Here is a 13273-nt window from a genome sequence, read left to right as displayed (position 1 = left end):
AGACTGAAATTGAAGAAAATAGGGGAAACCACTAGACCATTCAGATATGACCTAAATCAAATCCCTTATGATTATACAGTGGAAGTGAGAAATAGATTTAAGGGCCTAGATCTGATAGATAGAGTGCCTGATGAACTATGGAATGAGGTTTGTGACATTGTACAGGAGACAGGGATCAAGATCATCCCCATGGAAAAGAAATGCAAAAAAGCAAAATGGCTGTCTTGGGAGGCCTTACAAATAGCTGTGAAAAGAAGAGAAGCAAAAAGCAAAGGAGAAAAGGAAAGATATAAACATCTGAATGCAGAGTTCCAAAGAATAGCAAGAAGAGATAAGAAAGCCTTCCTCAGCGATCAATGCAAAGAAATAGAGGAAAACAACAGAATGGGAAAGACTAGGGATCTCTTCAAGAAAATCAGAGATACCAAAGGAACATTTCATGCAAAGATGAGCTCGATAAAGGACAGAAATGGTATGGACCTAACAGAAGCAGAAGATATTAAGAAGAGATGGCAAGAATACACAGAAGAACTGTACAAAAAAGATCTTCACGACCCAGATAATCACGATGGTGTGATCACTGATCTAGAGCCAGACATCCTGGAATGTGAGGTCAAGTGGGCCTTAGAAAGCATCACTATGAACAAAGCTAGTGGAGGTGATAGAATTCCAGTTGAGCTATTCCAAATCCTGAAAGATGATGCTGTGAAAGTGCTGCACTCAATATGCCAGCAAATTTGGAAAACTCAGCAGTGGCCACAGTGCTGGAGAAGGAAATGGCAAACCTTGGAATGAAAAGGTCAGTTTTCATTCCAATCCCAAAGAAAGGCAATGCCAAAGAATGCTCAAACTACCACACAATTGCACTCATCTCACACGCTAGTAAAGTAATGCTCAAAATTCTCCAAGCCAGGCTTCAGCAGTATGTGAACCGTGAACTTCCTGATGTTCAAGCTGGTTTTAGAAAAGGCAGAGGAACCAGAGATCAAGTTGCCAACATCCGCTGGATCATAGAAAAAGCAAGAGAGTTCCAGAAAAACATCTATTTCTGCTTTATTAACTATGCCAAAGCCTTTGACTGTGTGGATCACAATCAACTGTGGAAAATTCTTCAAGAGATGGGAATACCAGACCACCTGATCTGCCTCTTGAGAAATTTCTATGCAGGTCAGGAAGCAACAGTTGGAACTGGACATGGAACAACAGACTGGTTCCAAATAGGAAAAGGAGTTTGTCAAGGCTGTATATTGTCACCCTGTTTATTTAACTTATATGCAGAGTACATCATGAGAAACACTGGACTGGAAGAAACACAAGCTGGAATCAAGATTGCTGGGAGAAATATCAATAACCTCAGATATGCAGATGACACCACCCTTATGGCAGAAAGTGAAGAGGAACTAAAAAGCCTCTTGATGAAAGTGAAAGTGGAGAGTGAAAAAGTTGGCTTAAAGTTCAACATTCAGAAAACGAAGATCATGGCATCCGGTCCCACCACTTCATGGGAAATAGATGGGGAAACAGTGGAAACAGTGTCAGACTTTATTTTTCTGGGCTCCAAAATCACTGCAGATGGTGACCGCAGCCATGAAATTAAAAGACACTCCTTGGAAGGAGAGTTATGACCAACCTAGATAGCATATTCAAAAGCAGAGACAGTACTTTGCCAACAAAGGTTTGTCTAGTCAAGGCTATGGTTTTTCCTGTGGTCATGTATGGATGTGAGAGTTGGACTGTGAAGAAGGCTGAGTACCGAAGAATTGATGCTTTTGAACTGTGGTGTTGGAGAAGACTCTTGAGAGTCCCTTGGACTGCAAGGAGATCCAACCAGTCTATTCTGAAGGAGATCAGCCCTGGGATTTCTTTGGAAGGAATGATGCTAAAGCTGAAACTCCAGTACTTTGGCTACCTCATGTGAAGGGTTGACTCACTGGAAAAGACTCTGATGCTGGGAGGGGTTGGGGGCAGGAGGAGAAGGGGACGACAGAGGATGAGATGGCTGGATGGCATCACTGACTCAATGGACGTGAGTCTGAGTGAACTCCGGGAGTTGGTGATAGACAGGGAGGCCTGGCGTGCTGCGATTCATGGGGTCGCAAAGAGTCAGACACGATTGAGCGACTGATCTGATCTGATCTGAAGCAACTTTTACTTCACCTGCTTGTTGCAGCTAGAGAAAAGCATAGCAACGAAGACCCAGAACAGCCAAGACTAAAATTTTTTAAATGGAGATGATAAAGAGCATCCATCAGCCAGGAAAATCACCTGCTGTCTCCTCACACTCTCTACCCCAGTGCTTGAGACCAACTCCATCGTCCCTGGGGTTTTTTTTAGCTCTGATAGCTTCACCCCCTGGCCTGCCCCGCTGCCCAGGAACCCACCTGTTGAAGCATGTGACTTTATTAGGTGGAGACCCAATGCTGCTCCCCACCTCATCGCCTTTTCAGATCACTTCTGGGCAGAGCCAGGCATTCCTTTCTCTGCTCCTAAAACCGTCCTCGGATGTCTGTGTGTTTGTCCTGCCTGGGTTCCTATCCTCTGTCTCCTTGACGTCAGCTGCTCACAGAAAGTCACCGTGCCTTGTTCGATGCCCTGTGCCCCCAGCTTTCAGAAGACATCGGTGGACAGTAAACTGCTGGAGAGGCCTTGCCTTCAAGAAGCTTTCAGTCTATTGAGAGATGAAGTCAAGGAGGGGCTTGCCCAGAGGGAACAGGGCAGTTCTGCTGACTGCCACTAGGGGGAGCGCCAGTCAAGGTCCCTGCCCACAGCTCGTTTCAGATGGAACCAAGGATCCCTTGGCGGGACCAGGGGTTTGAATTGTGCCTGGGACGAAGGAGGCTGGGGAAACCATCACTCATGAGGCGCTCATTAGAATCCACCGTGCTCTCGGCCTCACACACACGCACCCAGTGTTTTCTCCCCCAAGACCTCTGCTCCCAAGAAAATAGGATGTGTTGTGATAAGGTAGATGGGGAGCCATGGACACACGGATCCTCCAGAGCTGCCCTGGCTACTGGCTGGGTGGTGCCTGGGCCAAGAGTTTCATTTCTCTAACTGACAGACCCCTCATCTGTTCACAGGGAAAATGAAACCCCTACTACCTCTATGGTTTTTGTAAGAAATAGAAAATCCAGGTAAATAAAGAGCATCCCAGCATTTACTCTGGGACATAGAGTAAATAGTCACTGACCATCAGCTCCTACTTCTATTCCTGCTATCATAACCTCTACGACCACAGCCACTGTAGTGACCGCTGGTTCCGAACGCCAAGAACCTGGCATCTAAACAGCCCCTCTCCCATCACCATCTCTGTCTGAACAACTAGCTTTGTCTGCTGACGCTGATGTGGAAGTCTCTACAGAACGTGCTGGAGGGTGCTGGAGACACCCACCTTCTTCCCTCTGTGTCCCTAGAAGGACAGATTTCAGGCTGGGGGCTGCCCACGTCCACCCTTGAAAGAATACCAGGGGACCCAGCCTCCCCCATGAAAGACCACAGGGTGACCCTGGACACACACACGTCTCGCGAGAGCAGCCTGCACGTCCATCCCCGGCACATGTTTGAAGGTGTCCTTCCTTCTTCCCCTGACCAGTAGACATTAAGTGAATGTTGCTCCGTCGTGTCCAACTCTTTGCGACCCCATGGACTATACAGTCCATGGAATTCTCCAGGCCAGAATACTGAAGTGGGCCGCCTTTCCCTTCTCCAGGGTATCTTCCCAACCCAGGGATTGAACCTAGGTCTCCGGCATTGCAGGCGGATTCTTTACCAGCTGAGCCACCAGGGAAGCCCAAGAATTTTGGAGTGGGTAGCCAATCCCTTCTCCAGCGTATCTTCTGACCCAGGAATCAAACCGGGGTCTCTGGGGTCTCCTACATTGCAGGCAGATTCTTTGCCAGCTGAGCTATCAGGGAAGCCCAACCAGCAGACTTGCCCCGTGATTATTCCTGAGGTAAAGTCCCCGTCTGTAAACTGTAGCCTCAGGGACGCCTGGGCAGACTCCACGTTCACAGGTGGACCTCAAACCCCAGGTCAGGCAAGACGGTCTCTTTCCTTGGACACAGATGCCGGCGACAGCATGGACACTCCTGTGCCATGTGGGCACGGAGTCTGGGGGCCTTGGTCTGTGCTGGAAGCACGGCTCTGATCAGCAGAGCTCCCCTTGAGCTTGGACGCCGTCACGTGCCGTCTGTGGTCGCGGGTGAGTTACTGCACCCCCCACATGCCCGACAGCTCTTGGCCTGTGTGTGCCAAAGGCCGTGTTGGAGTCCCAGATGAGTGGACCTCAGCAGCACTGCCCGCATCCTAAATGTTCAGGGCGTGGCCTTACAGAGCCTTCCTTCACCCTCAGACCGGACTCCCAGACAGACGGTGGAACCATGAGCGTTTCCAGAAAGGGAGCCCAGAGAATGAGGACGCGTGCACCCCTGTAGCATGGTCCTTCGGTAACAAGGGCCGGATCTGTATGACTCCAACCTGTTGACTGTAAACAAAGCACCTTCGTATTTAAGAAGTTATCGTATTTAATAAGGATGTTCCGCAAAGGACCTATGAAAGCGAGAGCAAAGCCTCCGCTTTTGGCTACACTCTGCTGTTTTTCAACCTTATCAGTTCATGCTCATCTCATTAAGCAGACTGCTTCATTACAAGCAACGCTAAGGTGCTAATTTAATTCCCGCCAGTGACTTTTTTTTTCTTCCAAGCTTGTTTACCTGGGAAGCCATGTGTAACTAAAGAAAATTCCCACAGGCTAGCAGGAGGAGCTGGGGGCGGGTTTTCTGTCATGTTTCTCCAAACCGGGAGTCCAAAATCTCTGGGCCCCAGAGGTTTAATTACCGGGTGCAACCTGCTGTTTGGGGGTGGGGCTGGGGGTGGTGCGGAGTGGAGGCCTCCAGGCCAAGCTGCGGCCCAAGCTAGAGGGACGTCTGTGGCTCCCTCAGACGAAGAAGGGCCACAGTGTCTGACCGGTGGTGGGGGGGTCTGCGTTCAAATTTGGAGCTTGAGGTGGAGCTTCCCACCTTTTCCAGTAAATTTGGTGTGTTGGCAAGATTGACCTTTCTCTCCACCCCTCCGGGCCGAGAAGGAAAAGGGGTCACCGGGTGGTTTTAGCGCAGAGACGGAGGAAGCAGCCCTTTGGAACCTGGAGATTGGTTTTTGTTCTGTGACCAGCGTCTGCCACAAAAGGGGACGCCCCCTCCTCCCCAGCTTTCAATTAACCCTATGTGAGACGGGCAGGGGATTAAGAAGCCTGGCTCAGGCCCCATTCAGAAGGTTCCAGGGGGGCTTCTTCAGAAGATTCTTTGGAACAAAGGTTGCCAAACTAAGTAGCTTTTTTTTTGTTGTTGCTTAGCTCTGCCCTATTGTTACCGTAAAAGCGACCTTTTCCACTTAATTGGGGCTTTAGAATTTTGCCTCTATTGTGTTTGTCCTAAGAAACCCCTGGCAGAGGAGCCCTGTAAGCTTGTGAACACAAGCCTTTCTGCAGTGACTCCAAGGCTATTTGTGTATTTGGGTCCAGTGAGGTAGGTTATTCTAATAAAAATATTCCTCATAAAATGCTCATGGCAGCAATAATTAGGTTTCATACACTGAGTTCCTGTTATGGATTGAGTGCTGTGATCCACGCTTCAGGCATTTTGTTTCCAACATCACAATTAGCACATTACAGACCAGAAGGGGAAAGTTCGGGTGGAAGGAAATTCCCTCCCCCTTCCCAAGGCCAAGGCCCACTCTGTGGGCCACAGGATGTCATTTATAACAATTTTTGGTCCTGTATTTTTTGGTTCAACCCTAGATCTCCAGTGAGTCACACCCGAATAGACAAGAAACTAAAACACCCATCTGTTTATGCGTGCGTACTCAATTGTATCTGACTCTTTGCAACCCTGCGACCTGTGGACTGTACCCGCTGGGCTCTGGTCCATGCAACTTTTCAGGCAAGAATACTGGAGTGGGTTGCTATTCCCTCCTCCAGGGGATCTTCTGATCCAGGGATCAAACCTGTGTCTCTTGCATCTCCTGCCTTGGCAGGCAGATTCTTTACCACTATTGCCACCCGGGAGCCCTCTGTTTGTACACACAGCTCACTGTGCAGACGCCTATAGGGAAAAGAGGGGAAGCACAGATGCAGGCCTGGGAGCTGGGGTAAGACAGCAGGGAGTGGTGAGGCCTGAGGCAAACCAGAGCTGAAACTTCTTTTAAAGATGCTTTCATTCAAATTGATTCTGTTTATGTATCTTCTAACCACTAACCACTTCTAAGCCATTCTAGGTCTGGGTTTGGGGACTGGGCCTCCCAGCAGGAGACGCCTCTGTTCTGTTGAGGGCACCAAGCAGATGTAACAAAGTTGGGGCCCTCAGACCCCTCCCTCCCACCAAGGTGTTTGGGTGCACCAGGGCTCTCACGGCCAGGAGACTCCAAGTTCAGATTCTGACTTCCCTGCGATGCTGGACCAGGGTCTTCAGCAAGTCAGCCCCCAGGCAGGACAGGCAACCCCTGCTCCCCTGTACCTGGCCGGCATCACCCCTTCTTGCTGTCAGCCTCACCTGTGTGGCCACTTGAGTTTGTCACCTCTGAGCTGAAGGGACCAACCTTCCCCGGGACAACTTTTCTATGTCAGGCCCAGGGCAAAAGAGCCTTCAATTTCACCTCCTGTCACAGGAATAGTCCGCACACCTAATTCACAAACCAAGGGCCACAGAATCTTGAACTCAGTAAGGAAGGTGTTGAGAGGCTCAAGAGCATCCAAGCACACATCTCATAAATGCTAAGCCAAAGATAACAACAAAAAAAATGATATCCAGCTACAGGGTGTTCAAGAAGATCCCGCTCATGTCCTGTGTTTATGTGGATGAATGTGCACATTTTATACTGAAAATATCTTGAAAATTGGGCTTCTCTGGTGACTCAGTGGTAAAGAATCTGCCTGCCAATGCAGGAGATGAGGTTCGACCCCTGGGTTGGGAAGATCCCCTGGAGAAGGGAATGGCAGCCCTCCCCAGTGTTCTTGCCTGGGAAAATCCCATGGATGGAGGAGCCTGTCGGGCTACAGTCCATGGGGTTACAAAGAGCCAGACATGACTGAGCCACACACACATGTCATGCAAATAGGTTGGTAACTGAGGGTCCTCTTTAGAGAGTCCCTTATGTTGCATATTTAAACTGAACTTAGATGAAGAGTAAGTATTCTGGTTTTCACCTTAAACTATCCAGAAAACTGCCATCAAAAGACCTGGATTGTCTCTCTGCCAAGGGAATCAAGGCTTTTTCTAGGATGGGGGCTGTGAACACCTGCCCTTCCCAGAGGCCCTTCAGTGACCCATCGAGGGGTTTAATGCCTGTTAGTAGATCAATCGGGATTAATCGATAACAATTAAATTGAATTTGGACAGTCCACACCATTTTACAGAGTGGAAAATTCATGTCACAACTGAAGCACTTATAGGAGATGGAAGTTAGACTCTGAGCAATCTCAGCCCATGGAATTCTCCAGGCCAGAGTACTGGAATGGGTAGCCTTTCCCTTCTCCAGGGGATCTTCCTAACCCAGGGATGGAACCCAGGTATCCCACATTGCAAGCGGATTCTCTACCAGCTGAACCACCAGGGAAGCCCAAGAATACTGGAATGGGTAGCCTATCCCATTTCCAGTGGATCTTCCCAATCCAGGAATCAATCTTCCAACCCAGGGATCAAACCCAGGCCTCCCGAGTTACAGGCAGATTCTTTACCAGCTGAGCTACCAGGGAAGCCTCTGAGCAATCTCACCGATTAGTAAAATGGCCAATGTCCACAAAAGAAACAGAAAATAACCTCTTGCACTGATTTACTCAGAATCTCAAGGCCTTGTTGTAAATGTCCTGTCCTGACTATTGTAAGTAGTGCTGCAGTGAGCATTGGGGTGCATATGTCTTTTTGAATTAAGGTTTTCTGAGGTGTATGCCCAGTAGTGGGACTGCTGGATCATATTGTAGTTTTTGGAGAAGGCAATGGCACCCCCACTCTAGTACACTTGCCTGGAAAATCCCATGGGCAGAGGAGCCTAGTAGGCTGCCGCGAAGAGTCGGAAACGACTGAGTGACTTCACTTTCACTTTTCACTTTCATGCATTGGAGAAGGAAATGGCAACCCACTCCAGTGTTCTTGCCTGGAGAATCCCAGGGACAGAGGAGCCTGGTGGGCTGCCGTCTGTGGGGTCACACAGAGTCGGACACGACTGAAGTGACTTAGCAGCAGCAGCAGCAGCATTGTAGTTTTATTGCGTTTTTTTTTTAAAGGAATCTCTGTATTATTCTCCATCGTGGCTGCACCAATTCACGTTCCCACCAACAATGAAAGAGGGCTCCCTTTTCTCCACACCCTCTGCAGCGTTTCTTGCTTCTAGATTTTTTCCTAATGACCATTCTGAGTGGTGTGAGATGATACCTCCCAGTCGTTTTGATTTGCATTTCTCTAATAATGGGCGATGTTGAGCATCTTTTCATGTGTGTGTTAGCCATCTGTATGTCTTCTTTGGAGAAATGTCTGTTGAAGTCTTTCACTCAATTTTTGATTGGGTTGTTTTTCTGATATTGAGCTGCATGGGCTATTTGTATATTTTGGAGATTAATCCCTTGTCAGTTGCTTTGTTTGCAAATATTATCTCCCATTCTGAGAGCTGTCTTTTCATCTCATTTTTGGTTTTCTTAGCCATGCAAAAAAGATGATCAGGATTCGGGGCGTTGGAGGAATGTCCAAGAGAGAGGGGGTAAATAGACTTACAGCTGACTCATTTTGTTATGCAGCAGAAACCAACACAACACGGTAAAGCAACTATATTCCAATTAAAACAAAAACAAAAACAAAAACCCTTAGCTCTCTCCTCTGTCCATGGAGTTCTCCAGGCAAGAATACTGGAGTGGGTAGCCATTTCCTTCGCCAAGGGATCTTCCCCACCCAGGGACTGAATCCAGATCTCCTGCCCTAGAGCAGATTCCTTACTGTCTGAGCCATGAATGGAGAATGGAATTGGGAGCCAAATGAGGCCACACAAAGGACACTGGGATTTCTCTGGAACTCTGGGGGAAAGAGGTCTTCTGTCTTGGAGCTTACTAATTAGAACTATCAGAGGTAGCCTCTGCCTTGCCCTCTGGGCATTGTTTGCTTGTGAATGAAACCATCTCATTAAAAAAGCAGACCTGAGAGAGAGGGGGCGGAAACAACGAAACAAACACAAACACCCGTGGATTTCTGTTGACTTCATCGAACCCCTAGATTCAGCTGGGAACAGAAGCAAAATCGTGTTTTGATCCCCGTGGTTACCTGACCCCCAAAATGTCCCTTCACGTCTAAACCAGTCTGAGACATATTTGCCACAAGGCAGTTTCTGACTCACAGACACCGCTTGTGACCTGTGTGTTTTTATTTAACCTGCCCCTAGTGAGTTCTGTGCAAAGTGGTACTCAGGGGCTTTTTCTCAATGTGCCTGGCTCCTGGGCCCAGGGGTCTGCCTGTGCACCCAGATTCCCAGGGCAGGAGTGGCCCCATTTCCTTCCACACCAGGGGGCCATGGATTTTGATTTGGGGACAAATTCAGAGTCTCACAGGTCTCTCTGTGCAAATGCCCCCACATCACGCTGCAATGCACGGTCCTGTGAGAGCCAAGTGATGCAAGTATGAACACTTGGGACAATGCAGCTTGACCATTACTGCCCGCCCCAGCATTCCAACCTAGCTTTGGTCTTTAGCTCAGTGCCTCAGTGTCCCCATCCGGGTGGACCCAGGCTGGCAGTCATGGAGCCCCGTGGGAGGGTCTTGGTGCCCTGGTCCCGGTGAACCCTCCTGCTCAGCTTTCTGAGCCAGGGCCCCTCTGATGCCCTCAGTCCTGGTGTCTGGACTCTGCATTCCTGTTTTGGTTCCCTGATCTTGTTGTTGGGTTCCCATTCTGGGGAGAACCACAGAAATCTTGGAAGCCTCTGAAGCCTTTCCCAGAAGTGGACAGCCTTTCTTTCTACATGTGGTCAGACAGGGCTGTCTCTACTGCAGGTCGGGCTCTGAGTGCACCAGGATGCCCAAGTCACGTCCCCCGTCCCCCAGCAGGGTGATTGCAATGCAATGGAATAGAAACAACACAGGATGCTTTCTGGGCAGGAAGAGAAGATCCTGAACGAGCCCCAGAGCTTGTTGGAGGAAGCCGCAGCTAAGCTTGGTCTTAAGCAAAGAATACAAGTGGTACAGGCTGCCAGCTACAGACAGAGGGTCCCGCAGAAACAGATGTGATGACAGGAGCACCAGAGAGCCAGCAGGAAAACATGAGCACACAGCAGGCTCCGCGTGGAGCAGAGGGTCCGGAAACGAGACCAGAGGGCACAGGGGAACAGGAGACAGGTCTCGGAGGCTGGAATCAGCCTGGTGGTCACAAGAGGAAGACTGAACACAGCCCTAAAGGCAGAGAGGAGGCTTGACAGTGTCAACCAAGAAAGGAACAGTGATACCTGCCTTTTCAAGAGTTCAGCTAGAGGTGCCATTTGGAGGGCTTTTCTGGCGATCGAAAGCAGGTATCTGTCCAATTATGAACCCTGTTTGCCACTGGGCTTCCCAATGACAAGCCCCACCCAGTGGGTCAGACATCTTGGAGACTGACACCAAAGTGAGTATGGCTCAAGGTCATTGGACTTTTTGGGCATTTGTAGCTAGGCTTCATGCAGACTGGCCCCCAAAGTCCCAGGCTCATTCTTACATCTTTCTGTCTCTGAGATCTGTCACCGGGATCTCACTTCACCCAAAGCACAGGCCACCTGGGCCGGGGAACCAACCGGGTGCCCACACTAGCCTCATGGCTGATCAGATCTCAATTCATGGCAACATCACCACACATGATTTTGCTCTGTTCCTTCGTTCTGCAAAGGATCTGAATGGCTAACTGGATTCCCTGCGATGATAACCTAGGCTCCATGGCCTTTACAGGTTCACACCCATATTTTGTTGCTGTTTTCTGTTTTAAACCACTGTGATAGCCAGTGCATAATTTTTAGGCACTCTGCTCATCAGATCCTGTGCCAAGGACTCAGGACACAAAAGTAAACAGGACACAATTCTGACCCCAAGGAGCGCAAACCTGTTGCAGCAAATATTTAATCACGTTTTTCAGTAAAGAACTGAAATGCCAAGTGGTTACGTGATCTTTCCCGAGACCACGTAGTTCCCTGGTAACCCCAGGGCGGGTTCTGAGTTAGAAGTCAGCACCCCAGGTCCCCTGGCATATTGTGTCGCCACCATCCCAGTATTAATCTGGGGGCACCATGGAGAAATCGCCTCTGGGGACGAGCTAATCCGACTCTGGTCTGCTGCTGACACCTCTGAGAGCCTGAGCCAGAATCCCCCAGCTGCTGGATTCTCTAGGAAACCAGCTCCCCAATCTTAGAGGTGGCTTTCTGACCAAAATGCATCGTCGAACTAGCTCACGCTTCTTAAAAAGGAATTAGAGAAAAGGCAACAGCATTCAGCCATCAATCTGCCTGATGGCAGCATCCAGTCCCAGCAGACTGACTTCCGCTCTCCTAACACGGCAGAGACAGGACCTCAAAGCCCGCGGCCGGTCTCACCTGAGCTGGGTCTCAGCCCAGGCTCCCTTTGTCCCAGCAGCAGTGGGCTCCAGCTGGGAGAGGTCCGTGCTCCAAAGTGGCTGGTCTGGGAATCACAGATGCAGCTTCACATTTCCCTTCTCCAAGCGATCGTCAAAGCCTCTTCCAAGCTGCAGAACAAAACCTAGATGTGGAAACCCTCTCCAGGGCTGCCTGGGTGCCTGGCATCGCTTGGCACACTCAGCCCCATCCGGGCTCCAGCCAGACCGCTGACCTCGCACTGGCGCTGTGTGATATAACTCGCTCGCACGGGGAGGCATTAACTGTCTCGTCCCCAAGCTCTGAGCCCTCACGTGTCTCCAAGATGCAGGCTTCTGTGATGCCACTGCTCTGACGCCCGGTCTGCTCTCTGCCAGGGCTCCAGCCATGCAGGGGTTCACAACCCATCCCCTGCAAAAGATGCCAGCCAAGAAATCATCGTGTTCAGCCACGATTAATTCCAAGGCTTCTGTTAAAGTTCCTCCCCTTTATTTATGAAGCCAATAAAATATGTTTTCAGCATTAAGGTATGTGTCAAGATTCTAGTGTTTTCCCATAAATACCTATTCATCGAAGTCATTTTAATCTTAAAAAAAAAAAATCCAGCAGTCATTCCTTCGTTCCTGCATGTCATGTTCTCATTTGATTTATATGAGTTTAAACTCCATATGGAGAGGATATGGTTGACTGGGGAGACATGGTATTTTTTAAAGTGAAACCACATAGGAAATTAATAATGCACATTAGAATAGGGATTATGTTATTGGAGGAACGTGAGAGACACAGAAGAGGGGCATAGACCTGAGACCAGGGGGACCTGGGTCCCAGTGCCAGTTCTAATAGTCACTGAACTGTGCAGATTCATGCCGGTGACGTGGTTCTCGGGCTGCACTGTGCACACAGGCTTGCAAGCAGTTAGGCTAGTGGGTTGCCAAAGTCCCTCCAGCGTCACCCTTATAATAGCTTTCCTTAAAAGCCATCTTCTTGTAGCTTTCAAGGCAGCATGGCCAACAGATGGGCAATCACTGGAGTTACTGAAGACTTACAGATTTCAAGTCACTCACCCTTCTGAGCTCTGTGACTCCGCCAGAACTTGGAAGACGTAGATGCATCAGCGTCCTCGTCTACATGACAGGAAAGCACTGCCTGACGCTGGGCTGATCCAGGTGCTGTATGAACTGAATGAGCTGACGCATGCAAAACCACCATGAACAGGACTCACTCCATGTCATTGTGACCTGTCTTTATTACTCTTCGCCACGGTCAACCCGGCTCTTCCCCAGCTACCTTTATGGTTATTCAGTTATAAAGTCACTTCCTACTCTTTGTGACCCCATGCACTGCAGCACACTAGGCCTCCCTGTCCTTCATCATCTCCCGGAGCCTGTTCAAACTCATGTCCTTCCCGTCAGTGATGCCATCCAACCGTCTCATCCTCTGCCATCCCCTTCTCCTCTCACCTTCAATCATTCCCAGCATCAGGGTCTTTTCAAAGGAGTCAGCTCTTCGCATCAGGTGGCCAAAGTATTGGAGCTTCAGCATCTGTCCTTCCAATGAATATTCAGGGTTGATGTCCTTTAGGATAGAGTCATTTGATCTTCCTGCTATCCAATGGACTCTCAAGAGTCTTCTCCAGCACCACAATTTGAAGGCATCGATTCTTCAGAGCTCGGC

The 13273-nt window shown here is 49.3% G+C and overlaps 1 long non-coding RNA gene across 2 annotated transcripts in view; it reads right to left on the bottom strand.

Annotated features, from left to right (window-relative positions):
• LOC147362659 (uncharacterized) overlaps positions 1 to 12080 on the bottom strand; it is an 83080-nt gene extending 71000 nt beyond the window's left edge. The window contains exon 1 of one of the 2 annotated variants that reach the window (XR_015135743.1): positions 11582 to 12080. This is a non-coding gene — a long non-coding RNA (uncharacterized LOC147362659). The remainder of the gene's footprint in view (positions 1 to 11581) is intronic. The other variant, XR_015135744.1, reaches the window with a different exon arrangement.
• Positions 12081 to 13273: the final 1193 nt, after the last annotated feature.

The sequence above is a fragment of the Bos grunniens genome, chromosome 11 (assembly GCF_055505025.1).
Source record: "Bos grunniens cultivar Pamir isolate PY7600 chromosome 11, Bosgru_T2T1.0, whole genome shotgun sequence".
Classification (NCBI taxonomy): domain Eukaryota; kingdom Metazoa; phylum Chordata; class Mammalia; order Artiodactyla; family Bovidae; genus Bos; species Bos grunniens.
The sequence above is the reverse complement of the archived record's forward strand: the minus strand, read 5'-3'. Positions and strand labels throughout refer to the sequence as shown.